Source organism: Manis pentadactyla, chromosome 6 (assembly GCF_030020395.1).
Source record: "Manis pentadactyla isolate mManPen7 chromosome 6, mManPen7.hap1, whole genome shotgun sequence".
NCBI lineage: Eukaryota > Metazoa > Chordata > Mammalia > Pholidota > Manidae > Manis > Manis pentadactyla.
In genome coordinates this window covers 67435751-67451265 of record NC_080024.1, presented here as the reverse complement: position 1 = coordinate 67451265, position 15515 = coordinate 67435751, and the positions used below count along the sequence as shown (strand labels likewise).

The 15515-nt window shown below is 36.9% G+C and overlaps 1 protein-coding gene across 3 annotated transcripts in view; it reads right to left on the bottom strand.

The window, feature by feature from the left end:
- The window catches only part of ABCB11 (ATP binding cassette subfamily B member 11), a 206389-nt gene that overhangs the window by 137987 nt on the left and 52887 nt on the right, over window positions 1-15515 (bottom strand). The window lies entirely within an intron of this gene.

The following is a 15515-nucleotide window of genomic DNA, read 5'->3' as shown; positions in this document are numbered from 1 at the left end:
GCTGAGGAGAAAGATAACTGCAAGAATAAGAGCTTCGTGTTCAGTTTTGATATGTTTGTTTTGAGATATTGTGAGATATTAAATAGAAATGTTGAATAACAATTGGGTCTGAAATTCAGCAAGTAACTCCAAACTGGAGATATTGATGTTGTGTTCATTGGAGTATCTGTGGTATTTATGAGTTATGGAGAATAAAAAGTCCCTTAGGAGAGTTCAGAATGGAAAAAAAAATCCTACAACTGATCCCTGAAGGACTACATCACTTAAGGTTGGACCAAAGAAGAGGGAATCAGCAAAAGAGATTAAAAACTGACTGCTAGATACATAGATTAAAAACCCGGTGAGTCTCTACTAATGGATTATGGAAACTAAGTTTTCAGATAGTCCGTTTTTTTCATCATATCAGAGAGCAAGACATTAAGCCAGAAAAAAAAATCCTGCCATTATTCTCCACAATCATCAAAGAACATATGCTAGGCTGTAGAAGTTAAATTAGTAGTATTTGGGTCAATCTGCTAACCAGTTGGAGGTATAAAAAAGGGATTCAAATATCATCTAAGTGGATTAATAACATTGGTAAAGATGACAGAGTAGAGACCTCAGGGGCTTGATCCTCCCCAGAAACACCAAATAAACAACAAGTGGGCAAAAACCATACAGATCAATCTTATTAGAACTCTGAAAGATAGGAAAGGGGTTACAGGAACTAAGAGGACATTTTACCAGGAGAAAAGCCAGTAAAGCATAGTAAAAGAACTAACATTTTAACTTACTCTTGCTCCATCCCCTTCTCTAGTATAGTGGCAGTCTTAAAGATGATGGCAGCTTGAATTCCCACTGTGAATACATGATTCTGGAGGGACCATGTAGAAAAAACCTTTTTCCCAAGGAGTTGTTTGTTTTGACCTGTCCATGGGTTTCCTGAAGAACTAATACAAGGAGCCTGCATCTGTTTTACCTAACTTGGAACTCTCTCAGCAAAGAGTATGTTCCCCCAAAATACTGGCAGTCATATAAACAAGCTGCTGCCACCTGGGATAAAAATTAGCAGTTAATGCAAACAGTAGACATGCAAAAATCTTGGAAGAAAAAGATAGGGAGTGAGACTCTTAAAATTATAAAGGCTCTGAAAAGCTCCTGAGTATACCAAATAATCTATAAAGCCATTTGCATGCATGCTCAGAAAAGACTAGAGAAGACTATAAACTTTCACTTCTATCTGATCTTTAGGCTCAGTATAAACAGTAAGTGAGGCTAATTCAGAGTAAATGGCCTGGCTAAAAATTGAAGTGTTCCAACTTAGAGCCAATCTGCAAAGTCCTGAACTTCTCTTGGTCTTGGCTCCAGTCATTTAAGGAAGTTTCTATCAAACAACTAGCTGACTCTAAGCTAAAGAAATAGACTTCAACACATGGTGTGGGGGGGATCATGGAGAAGACAGCATAGCACAGAGAGGACAAGTAGTGACTCTTTGGCATCTTACTACACTAGTGGAAGGTGACTGCAATGGGGTATGGAGGGGGACTCGATAGTATAGGTGAATGTAGTAACCACATTGTTTTTCATGTGAAACCTTCATAAGCATGTATATCAATAATACCTTAATAAGAAAAAATGTAAAAAAAAAAAAAAAGAAAAGAAAAAGAGACCTCAGAGATCAATAAAGAATACATTTTTACAAAAACAGCTTAGAAAAGTAGTCACCAAACAACAACTACAATCCACAGCAAGGAGCAACAGATTCTAGAAAGAGGGTAATTTGATTCTCAGAGTTTTCAGTGGAGAAAGAATAGTCTTTTCAAGAAAGGGTGCTGGAAAAACTGGACATCCACATGTAAAAGAATGAAATTGGACCCCTACCTCACACTGAAGACAAAAATTAACTCAAAAGAGATCAAAGAACTAAATATAAGAACAAAAAACTCAGAAGAAAACATATGAGCAAATCTTCCTGACCTCAATTTCATAATGGTTTCTGAAATATAACACCCAAAGCATAAACAAAAAGGATAAAACATAGAAAAATTGAATTTAATCAAAATTAAAAACTTTTGCATCAAGGACACTAGCAAGAGAGTGAAAAGACAGCCAACAGAATGGGAGAAAATGTTTTCAAATCACATATAGAAGGATCTAGTATCCAGAATACACAAAGAACCCTTGTAACTCAACAACAAAAAGACAATCCAATTAAAAAACTGGACAAAGACTTTGAACAGATATTTCTTCAAAGAAGACATGCAAATGGCCAATTAGCACATGAAATGATGCTCAACATCTTTACTCATTAGGGAAATGCAAATCAAAATCACAGTGAAATACCACTTCATACCCACGAGGGTGGCTAAAATTAAAAAGATAATAGCAAATGTTGACAAGAATGTGGAGAAATTAGAACCCTCATACATTGCTAATTGGAATGTAAAATGGTGCATCCACTGGGAAAAATGGTTCAGTGGTTCCTCAAAAGTTAAACATAGAATTACCATATGACCCAGCAATTTCATTCCTCATTATATACACAGAAGAACAAGTGTTCCCAAAAAAAATTGCATAAGGATGTTCATAGTACCTTTACTCACAATGTGCAAAAGCAACCCAAATGTTCATCAGCAGATGAATAGTTAAACAAAATGTGGTATGTCCATCCAGTGGAACATTATTTGACTTTAAAAAGGAATGAAGTACTGACATACACTACAACATGAATGAATCTTGGAAACATTACAGTAAGTTAAAGAAACTATACACAAAGAGCCACATATTGTATAATTCCATTTCTAGGAAATATCCAAAATGACACATCCCTAGAAAGTAGATTATTGGTTGTCAAGAACTGAGGGGAGAGGGCAGTGGTGAGTGACTGCTTAATGGGTGCAGGGTTTCTGTTTGAGATGATGAAAAACGTCTGGAACTAGATGGTGGTAATGTTTTCACAACACTGTGAATGTACTTAATGTCTCTGAATTGTACATTTAAAAATTTTTAAACTGTAAATGTACTTAATGTCTCTGAATTGTACACTTAAAATTTTTTAAAACTGTGAATGTACTTAATGTCTCTGAATGAGCAAATCTTCCTGACACTTTAAATTTTTAAATGATAACACTTTAAATTGTAACACTTTAAATTTTTAAATGATAAATTTTATGTTCCAAATTTTACCATAATTTGGGAAAAAATTAAAAGCAACCATCATTCAAACATCATAGAAAGTGTGTTTCTAACGTAAATTTATATGCTTCATTTCATGTATAAACTGCAGACACTGGCAAACATCATTTCTAGATTCATTACTTCTATTGGTTCAAAGATGAATATAAACAGGAATAAAACCAAACAAAACATGTGATGCTTACGTACACAATGCTCAGTTATGAAAAAAGAACATCAACTTTACAATTGAAGTGCTGTTACGGGTAGAATCATGTCCCCCCAAAATTATATGTTGAGGCTACCATCTCTACTACCTCAGAATGTTACTGTTATTTGGAGTAACAAAACAACAGGGCCTTTAAAGAGGTGATTACATTAAAATGAGACTGTTAGAATAGGCCCTAATCCAATTTGACTGGCATCCTTATAACAAGAGGAACTTTAGACACACAGAAATTAACAGGGATGAGCAAGAACAGTAGAAAGGCTTTGTGAGAACAGTGAGAAGACAGCCATCTGCAAGCCACGGAGAGAGGCCTCAGAAGAAACCAAAACTGTCAGTGCCTTGATCTTGGATGCCCAGTCTCCAGAAGAGTGAGAAAATACATTTCTGTTAAACCACCCAGTCTGTAATATTTTTGTCATGGCAGCACTACCAAATTGATATAGGTACATAGATATGAAAGTGACTTATAGAATTCACACAAAAAAAATTTAGAAAAGTGGCAATCTGAATAAAAAGGAAGGAAATGGAAATTGGAAGACAGATTAAATGAAACAGAAATAAAATATATGAGGAGAGAAAACAATGGCATGAAAAAATAATAGAATGAGATAAAGAAGGAGATTAGGAAACTAAAAATGCATTGTCAGAATTCAAATCTTCAATGCAAACTATAAACAGCAAGCCAACACTATGGGAAATAGAATCAATAACATATAATGTACATGTGAGAATTCTTCCAGACTACAGAGGCAGAAGACAAAAATATAAAAATGATGAAAGGGGGATTATAAATGCAAGTGATAGAAAATAAAAACTTAAGTGTAAGACTTCCTAAGGAAGAAACAAAGCTAATAAAACTGAAGAAATAATTATTTAAATCAAGTAACTTCCATAGTTAAGAAATTTCTAAGTATAGATATTGAAAATCAATAAAAACAGAACCATACTTGGGTAGTTTCTGTCAAAAAAAGTCTCAACTTATAATAAAGAAGAGAGCTCTGAAAAGGGATGGCTTTCCATGACTGATGATCATTTTTAAAATTGTTCATGCTGTCATATTGAAGACTTGGTAGTAATGATTAAATAAATTTTCAACTCTTTATGAAGGTAGAGCATTGTCTTTACCCAGGGAATCACAAATAATTTGCTTTCTTAATTGTCCAGCATGTAAACCATTGCTTACTGCAAAATAAATGGAGGTTTTTACTACTAAGGAAATTGAGAAGTATTTTGTACATTTAATATCTATATTAGGTGACCTGACAATTAGAAAAGACTAACAAACTGCCCACTGGCAGATCTAATCATTCATCAAGCCCTCTCAGGTTCCTGTTCCATCTTGGAACTGCAAATTACATTACAATGACCTTGTGTAAAAATAAGTAGTATCTGCTATGCAAACTTGTACGAGTTAGCTTTTGCTATATAACACACCATCCCAAAATGTAGTGGCTTAAAACAAACACCATTTATCTGCTGACAATTCTATGGGTTAAGAGTTTCAGTGGGCTCTGCTGGGGGGTCTCATTAAGGGTCAAGCCCCAATAGCAGTCATCTGGCGACCAATGGTCTGATGGACTAACACCTGATTGTCTGAGATAGTCTCATTCTCATGTTTGCTGGCTTGGTGCTGGCAGATAACTGCCACAGGGCTCCAGCAACCTAGCCCAGACTTTATATGATGGCAGCATTATAAGGGAGCAAGTTCCAATGCACCATTTTAAGCCTATCCTTGCATACTTCTCCCAATGCCCCATTGTCCAAAACAAGTCAAATAGCCAAACCCAGACTCAATTTGGGAAGGCACTGTGTGCAAGGTCATGGACATGAGGATGCTTGTCCATTACTGAAGTAATCTACCACAAACTTCAACTTATAAACATGCTTAAATGGTATACATTTTAGGAATTTATTCCAACAATCAGATGTGTGCAAAGACATTCATTTGAAGATGCTGTTCATGATAATGAAAAATCAGAAGCAATCTGAATGCCCAACTATAGGAGGTAAATCAAGTAAACCCATATGATGGAATACAACTGTTGTTTAAAAACCACTGAAAAAAAAGAGTATTTATTGATATCAAAAGTGTTCAGAATAAGGTTGTGGTAAATTTTTTAGAAAGCAGCGTACAATACATATGATACTGTTTTTGTTAATATATATATAATATATATATGGAGACACACAAACACGTATCATAGGGAAGAAAACTGAAGGTACTCTGGATTTTAATAGTGATTAAATATATAATGATACAGACTCTGATGTAAGACAGATTTGGGTCTGAATAACTAGGTAAGTAAATTTGATCAATTATTTAACTTCTCTGAGTCTCAGTCTTCTCAATTCTAAATTAGTTTATGGTTTAACAACTGATACAGTTTTTGTGAGGATTAAACCAGATAATGCTTGTAGTGTAGCACTTGGCAAACTAAAGCTTGTTAGCATTACTCTGATTTGCTAAATAAGGGGAAATTGTTTGCTCTGTTTTTTCACTATTTTTCCCCTGATGAAATTGAATCACTTTTATTTAACAAAACTAACAAAAAAATAGTAAAAACACATTTCTTGCAATTTTGGGGATTTTGTTTAAATGTTACACAAGCCTCCATACAGATGGAACAGAGCTAAAACCCAAGTTCTGCAGCTTTTGTTCAGGAAGGAAAGGCTTTCACTCAGGGAAGAGCTGGAGAAACCAGCCTTACTGCGTGGAGCAGCTGCCCGGGGGGAAGAGCTCCTGAACAGGACTGGTCCTGTGTAAAGATAAAGCACAAAGTTTACCTAGGACATTTGTTTAATAAATGCTTGACATAGGATTGGAGAAAGTTAACTTGTATTAAGTCAGACCTACTTCACTGTGGGCCATTTTCTATGCCTACAGCCAACCAGCTTCAACAGGGTGTAAATGATGATGTGTCCCTTTCCAGCGGTAGGTTTCATTAACAACACTGCCATTCCCAAGATGTGATGTTTTGCACTCAAATTAGTTTATAGGCAATTTGTGTTCAAATTAATAAGTCGCAATTGAAGATAAGCAACCACCAAAAACCAAGTTTACTTAGCTGTGTTCAAGCAGGACAAGAACATTATATTTAGAAAAGTAGAAAGGCTAATAGAATTTCACAAACGAACTTCAGTCAGTGTAATACTTTTGATAAACCTTACAAACTAAATTAACTCAACACATCTACATGAAAAAGATACTTAGGTTTAAAAGCATAATTTGTTCTAGGCACTGCAAGCTTGTTGATGGCCAAGTTTGTGTTTCATATCATTTGTATTTCCCATAACACCTAGCAAAGTATTTTGTACAAGAAATACTTGATGTCTGATTGGTTTCATTGATCAATATCCAAAACACTTGAATGGACATTTGGATGCTGTTGCCTTGCAAATAAGGGAGCAATTCCATAACCACAGGGAAAGCATTTGATGCATTTTATCAAATAGCAATGAGATATCTTTTTAAAAATCAATATACCAAAGGAACAGAGAAAATTGGAAAGCATATTTAGAAATGAAAAAACACAACAGCAAAACTATACCTTCCATTAGGTAAGCAGTCTGTTCTTAACAAGATAGTCATCCTAGGCACACATTATAAGAACAAAAGGAAATTTCAGTATGTCCTCCTCCTCTACAAAGTTTTAATCCAGTTTTGAACTTTAATTCAGAATGTTGATTTTATGTATATATATGAAATACATCATATATATCTCTCATGTTATATAATACCAGTTTTTCTTTTCAGTTTACTTAATTTCTTTTAAAATACACCCACATTGATAAAAATTATGATATATATGAGTGTGGTTATATCATGTTTTAAACTCTTTATAATAGAATATTTCAAACATACATAAAAGTAGATAGGTTAGTATCCTAATTCTCCAGTACCCATCACCACCCCAACCATAAAACCATGGCTAATTCTGGCCCAGCCACACCCTCACCCACTCTTCCCACTTCTGTAGTATTTTGAAACAATTCCCAGACATCATAGTACTTCATCCATTAATATTTCAGTATTAACCTAAATGATAAGGACTCTTTTTTTGACAACCATAATACCACCCTCATATCTGAAAAATTAACAATTACTTAATATAATCAACTATCCATTGTTTAAATTCCCAGTTGTTTAATAAAAATCATCATAAGTGGATTATTGTTTTAAAGTATGCTCCTTTCAGTCAGGATCCAAATAAGGTCTGTATATTGCAATCGGTTGTTATATCTTTTAAGTTGCTTTTAATCAATACATGTCCTCTGTGTTTTTTTGCATGTGATTTATTTTTATTGAATAAATCAAGTTTGTCCTTAGAATCTCCCACATTGATTTGCTGATTAGGTTCCCATGGTATAGTTTAATTTGTCTCCTCTGTTCTCTGCATTTCCTGTGAATTGGTAACTAGATGTAAAGTCTCTATTAGATTAAAGTTTTTTTGCTTTGGATGTTTTTTTTCTGAGAGTTGTCGGGGGCAGCAGGATATTTTCAGCTGTCATTGTTGGATCCTATCATTTTCAGTGTAGTCTTTTAAAAATATCTTTTTCTTTTTCTCTTGCCTGATTCTATCTTGTTTCACCTATACCACTTATCTGCAAGTGACCCATATTCACAACTAGTGCTTATCCCTCCATATTTTCTCCATGTTCATTGAAATATCTTCGTACAAGTCACACAGAGATTCTTTGTTTGCTTCACAACAATTAGATCATGGAAACCTTTCCAATCCAAGTAGTAGAGTTCCAAATTATTCTGTGCTTAGACCTCCCCTAGTCCATAGAGCTACAAGAAGCCTGAGGCATGTCAACTAAGCTAGCCTTGAGTTTGGACATTCTTCTTGTGCTACAATGTCTAGAAAAGATTGGAGAGGCACCACTGGGCAGTAATTGCAGGGAAATATGGGGGACATAGATATTTAGAAGAAAAAGGAGAGTCATACATGTAGTGTTTTGTCTGTGGCAGTATCTAGCCTGAACCTGGACAATTATAGTCCAATTATCAACACTGAAGTTTACATTTGAATAAAATCCACAGTGCGATCTTCTGTTTTAAAAACTGGCTAGAGATTTTTCGAGGAGCCAAGATGGCAGTGTGAGTAGGACAGCGAAAATCTCCTCCCAAAAACATATATATTTTTGAAAATCAACAAATACAACTATTCCTAAAAGAGATCCCAGAAGATACAGGACAACAGCAAGGTTACATCTACACCTGCGAGAACAGAGTGCCTCACGAAGGGGGTAAGGTACAAGTCACTGCCCGACGGAACCCGAGCGCCCCTCACCCCAGCTCCCAGTGGGAGGAGAGGAGTCAGAGCAGGGAGGGAGAGGGAGCCCAGGACTGCTAAATACCCAGCCCTAGCCATCTGCACCAGGGCGAAGACACAGTGCGTGGGGTGCTGGATACAAGGGCAATGGAACAGTAAAACCTGTGAGTGGGTCCCTGCAGCTGGCGCCTCTGGGACAAAGAAAAGCGAGTGCTTTTTGAAAGTCTTAAAGGGACAGGGACCCCACAGCTGGATGGAAGCATCCCGGGACACTCAGCCCAGCAGCTGGGAATCCCGGGGAACTCTGGGTATCCTAATCCCCTGCACGGCAGTGCAGCTCTGAGGTCCCTCACAGAGATAAACAGCCTCCCCACTGTTCCCCCTCCAGCATGGCCCCGCCATAGCAGAGCAGCAGCCTGAGGCCAGCCACACCCACAGCAACTGCATGGAGCTTACTGCACAGGGGCCTGGGCTAGAATCAGAGACCCTGTCTGCACGCAACGGCCCAGCACAAGCCACTAGGGGTCGCCATTCTCCCAGGAGAGGAAGGCCAGGAACAAGTGGAAAGGGACTTGGTTCTCCCAGCTGACACACACACACACACACACACACACACACACACCAACTGCCCACGACTGCCTCTATTGTCATGAAAAGGCAGAAGAATTTGATACAGACAAGAATAACCCAGACATCCTCCCTTGAGAGGGAAACTGGGGAGATAGATTTAACCAATCTTCCAGAAAAAGAATTCAAAATAAAAGTTATAACCGTGCTGATGGACTTGCAGAGAAATATGCAAGAGCTAAGGAGGGAGAATACAGAAATAAAACATCTCTGGAAGGACTTTAAAGCAGAATAGACAAGATGCAAGAGGCCATTAATGGAATAGAAATCGGAAAACAGGAACACAGAGAAGCTGACGCAGAGAGAGATAAAAAGATCTCCAGGAATGAAACAATATTAAGAGAACTGTGTGACCAGTCCAAACAGAACAATATCCACATTATAGGGGTACCAGAAGAAAAAGAGAGAGAAAAAGGGATACCAAGTGCCTTTGAAGAAATAATTGCTGAAAACTTCCCCAAACTAGGGGAAGAAATGGCCTCTCAGACCACAGAGTTACACAGAACTCCCATGACAAGGGATCCAAGGAGGGCAACACCAAGAAACATAATAATTAAAATGGCAAAGATCAAAGACAAGGACAAAGTATTAAAGGCAGCCAGAGAGAGAAAAAAGGTTACCTACAAAGGAAAACCCATCAGGCTATCATCAGACTTCTCAACAGAAACCTTACAGACCAGAAGAGAATGGCATGATATATTTAATGCAATGAAACAGAAGGGCCTTGAACCAAGAATACTGAATCCAGAATGATTATCATTTAAATATGAAGGAGGGATTAAACAATTCCCAGACAAGCAAAGGTGAGGGAATTTGCCTCCCACAAACCACCTCTACAGGGTATTTTACAGGGACTGCTCTAGGTGGAAGAACACCTAAGGCTAAACAGATGTCACCAGAGAAAATAAAATCACAGCAAAGAAAGCAGAACAATCAAATACTAACCAAAGGCAAAAAATAAAATCAACTACCCACAAAAGCAGTCAAAAGAAACACAAAAGAGCACAAAATAAAACACCTACCATACAAAGAATGGAGAAGGAGGAATAAGAAGGGAGAGAAATAAAGATTCATCAGACTGTGTTTATAATAGCTCAATAAGTGAGTTAAGTTAAACAGTAAGATAGTAAAGAAACTAACTTTGAACCTTTGGTAACCACAAACCTAAAGCCTGCAATGGCAATAAGTACATATCTCTCAATAATCACCCTAAATGTAAATGGACTGAATGCACCAATCAAAAGACACAGAGTAATAGAATGGATAAAAAAGCAAGACCCATCTATATGCTGCTTACAAGAGACTCACCTCAAACCCAAAGACATGCACAGACTAAAAGTCAAGGGATGGAAAAAGATATTTCATGCAAATAATAAGGAGAAAAGAGCAGGTGTTACAGAACTAGTATCAGACAAAATAGACTTCAAAACAAAGAAAGTCACAGAGATAAAGAAGGACATTATATAATGATAAAGGGGTCAATCCAACAAGAGGATATAACCATTATAAATATATATGCACCCAACACAGGAGCACCAACATATGTGAAAAAAATACTGACAAAACTAAAGGAGGAAATAGAATGCAATGCATTCATTTTAGGAGACTTCAACATGCCATTCACTGCAAAGGATAGGTCCACCAGACAGAAAACAAGTAAGGACACAGAGGCACTGAATGACACACTAGAACAGATGGACCTAATAAACATCTATAGAACTCTACATCCAAAAGCAACAGGGTACACATTCTTCTCAAGTGCACATGGAACATTCTCCAGAATAGACCACATACTAGGCCACAAAAAGAGCCTCAGTAAATTCAAAAAGACTGAAATTCTACCAACTAACTTCTCAGATCACAAATGTATAAAACTATAAATAAATTGTACAAAGAAAGCAAAAGGCTCACAAACACATGGAGGCTTAACAACATGCTCCTAAATCATCAATGGATCAATGACAAAATCAAAATAGAAATCAAGCAATATATGGAAACAAATGACAACAACAACACAAAGCCCCAACTTCTGTGGGATGCAGCAAAAGCGTTTTAAGAGGAAAGTACATAGCAATCCAGGCATATTTAAAGAAGGAAGAACAAGCCCAAATGAATAGTCTAAAGAAACAATTATCGAAATTGGAAAAAGAAGAACAAATGAGGCCTAAAGTCAGAAGAAGGAGGGACATAATAAAGATAAGAGAAGAAATAAATAAAATTGAGAAAAATTTAAAAAATAGAAAAAAATCAATGAAACCAAGAGCTGGTTCTTTGAGAAAATAAACAAAATAGATAAGCCCCTAGCCAGACTTATAAAAAGAAAAAGAGAATCTACATACATCAACAGAATCAGAAATGAGAATGGAAAAATCACAATGGACTCCACAGAAATACAAAAATTATCAGAGAATACTACAAAAAACTATATGCTAACAAGTTGGAAAACCTAGAAGAAATGGACAACTTCCTAGAAAAATACAACCTTCCAAGACTGACCAAGGAATAAACACAAAAGTTAAACAAACCAATTATGAGTAAAGAAATTGAAGCGGTAATAAAAAAACTACCCAAGAGCAGAACTCCCGGGCCAGATGGATTTACTGTGGAGTTTTATTAGACATACAGAGAAGACATAAAACCTATTCTCCTTAAAGTTTTCCAAAAAATAGAAGAAGAGGGAATACTTCCATACTCATTCTATGAAGTCACCCTAATACCAAAACCAGGCAAAGACCCCATCAAAAAAGAAAATTACAGACCAATATCCCTGATGAACAAAGATCCAAAAATACTCAACAAAATATTAGCAAACCAAATTCAAAAATACATCAAGAGGATTATACACCATGATCAAGTGGGTTTCAAGGATGGTACAACATTCGAAAATCCATCAACATCATCCACCACATAAACAAAAAGAAGGACAAAAATCACATGATCATCTCCATAGATGCTGAAAAAGCATTTGACAAAATTCAACATCCATTCATGAAAAAAACTCTCAGCAAAATGGGTATAGAGGGCAAGTACCTCAACATAATAAAGGCCATATATGAAAAACCCTCAGCCAACATCATACTGAACAGTGAGAAGCTGAAAGCGTTTCCTCTGAGATTGGGAACAAGACAGGGATGCCCACTCTCCCCACTGTTATTCAGCATAGTACTGGGGGTCCTAGCCACAGCAATCAGACAAAACAAAGAAATACAAGGAATTCAGATTGGTAAAGAAGAAGTCAAACTGTCATTCTTTGCAGATGACATATTGTACATAAAAAACCCTAAAGACCCCACTCCAAAACTACTAGAACTGATATCAGAATACAGCAACGTTGCAGGATACAAAATTAGTACACAGAAATCTGAGGTTTTCCTATACACTAACAATGAACTAATAGAAAGAGAAAACAGGAAAACAATTCCATTCACAATTGCATCAAAAAGAATAAAATACCTAGGAATAAACCTAACCAAGGAAGTGAAAGACCTATACCCTGAAAACTACAAGACACTCTTAAGAGAAATTAAAGGGGACACTAACAAATGGAAACTCATCCCATGCTCCTGGCTAGGAAGAATTAATATTGTCAAAATGGCCATCCTGCCTAAAGCAATATACAGATTCAATGCAATCCCTATCAAATTACCAACAGCATTCTTCAACAAACTGGAACAAATAGTTCTAAAATTCATATGGAATCACCAAATACACCGAATAGACAAAGCAATCCTGAGAGGGAAGAATAAAGTGGGAGGGATCTCACTCCCCAACTTCAAGCTCTACTACAAAGCCACAGTAATCAAGACAATTTGTTACTGGCACAAGAACAGACCTATAGAACAGTGGAATAGAGAGTGTAGATATAAAACCAAGCATATATGGTCAATTAATATATGATAAAAGAGCCATGGATATACAATGGGGAAATGACAGCCTCTTAAACAGCTGGTGTTAGCAAAACTGGAAAGCTACATGTAAAAGAATGAAACTGGATCATTGTCTAACCCCATACACAAAAGTAAACTCAAAATGGATCAAAGACCTGAATGTAAGCCATGAAACCATAAAACTCTATGAAAAAACATAGGCAAAAATCTCTTGGATATAAACATGAGTGAATTCTTCATGAACATATCTCCCCGGACAAGGGAAACAAAAGCAAAAATGAACAAGTGGGACTATATCAAGCTGAAAATCTTCTGTACAGCAAAGGACACCATCAATAGAACAAGAAGGCATCCTTCAGTATGGGAGAATATATTCATAAATGACAGATCCAATAAAGGCTTGACATCCAAAGTATATAAAGAGCTCATGCACTTTAACAAACAAAAAGCAAACAATCCAATTAGAAAATGGACAGAGGAGCTGAACAGACAGTTCTCCAAAGAAGAAATTCAGATGGCCAAAAGACACATGAAAAGATGCTCCACATTGCTAGTCATCAGAGAAATGCAAATTAAAACCACAATGAGATATCACCTCACACCAGTTAGGATGGCCAACATTCAAAAGACAAACAACAACAAATGTTGGTGAGGATGTGGAGAAAGGGGAACCCCCCTACACTGCTGGTGGGAATGTAAATTGGTTCAACCTTTGTGGAAAGCAGTATGGAGGTTCCTCAAAAAACTAAAAATGAAAATACCATTTGACCCAGGAATTCCACTCCTAGGAATTTACCCTAAGAGTGCAGCATCCCAGTTTGAAAAAGACATATGCACCCCTATGTTTATCACAGCTCTACTTACAATAGTCTAGAAATGGAAGCAACCAAAGTGTCCATCAGTAGATGAATGGATAAAGAAGATGTGGTACATATACACAATGGAATATTATTCAGCCATAAGAAGAAAACAAATCCTACCATTTGCAACAACATGGATGGAACTAGAGGGTATTATGCTCAGTGAAATAAGCCAGGCAGAGAAAGACAAGTATCAAATGATGTCACTCATCTGTGGAGTATAAGAACAAAGCAAAAACTGAAGGAACAAAGCATCAGCACACTCACAGAACCCAAGAATGGACTAACAGTTACCAAAGGGAAAGGGACTGGGAAGGATGGGTGGGTAGGGAGGGATAATGGGAGGGAAGAAGAAAGGGGGCCTTATGATTAGCACGTATAATGTGGGGGACGGCATGGGGAAAGCTGGTCAACACAGAGAAAACAAGTAGTGATTCTACAGCATCTTACTACACTGCTGGACAGTGACTAATGGGGTATGTGGGGGGGACTTGGTGAAGGGGTGAGTCTAGTAAACAAAATGTTCCTCATGTAATTGTAGATTAATGATACCAAAAAAAAAGGAACTAGGGAAAAAAATAGAACGGCAATTGAGATTTTTTTACATCACCTTTGATGACTAGAAGTCTAACATAGGGAGAGTTCTGAACAAAGCAGCACGTTCATAGGTTCCCTTATTAATGAACCAAATGAAAGAAAGTTTAGCGCTTACGGTGTGAATTTGAAAGTGGATATGGTTACCGTCCAGATCAGGTGCTCCTAACAAATGATCCCGTTAACCAAACACCATTTGATGAGTGGTAAGTGTTCCAACCCAGGTGCCAGTGCTAGTGAAACTGAACTCTCAAACTGGGTCCACTGGAATTGAGGGATCTGTACACATAGCAAGAATTCTAGTTCTCAATATGCGAAAGAGTCAAAATATTTGATTTTATTTTAAGTCTATATGGGAAGGTTTTTTTAAATAGAGCTGCACTAGGAGAGATCATTGAATCAGCAAAACTTACTAATGTTACAGCCTTTTCTTTGCTCTACTCTTCTCTATGCCATGTCCACCCAGGGGCCTCAGGCTCTCTCCACCTCTCAGTCTCAACAACTTGCTCATAGGTGGAGCCTGATACTAATCACTTATGCCTTTCTTCATGTGGATTAAATCAATGTAATGTTTCTCTAAAAGTTTTTCTATTTAAGCCTTACTTTGACTTGGGATATCAAAGAGAAAGAAATATATGTGGCACATTTTTGGCACCCTAAATCTCTACCCGAGTAAATGTCAGTCTGGGTTTTTTTGTTCTTTTAGAGAAAAAATATCCCCATTTAACTTACAGTGATAGCAGTGTCTAGACTCTACCTAGACAGATGTGTTCATTCATCCACTCACCCCAGCTAAACCACTATTAAACTGCAATTTCAAAGAAGGAACTGAAGTGTTGGGAAATCTGTAATGAATAGCAATCAATCAGCATATAAGGAAATAGACTAC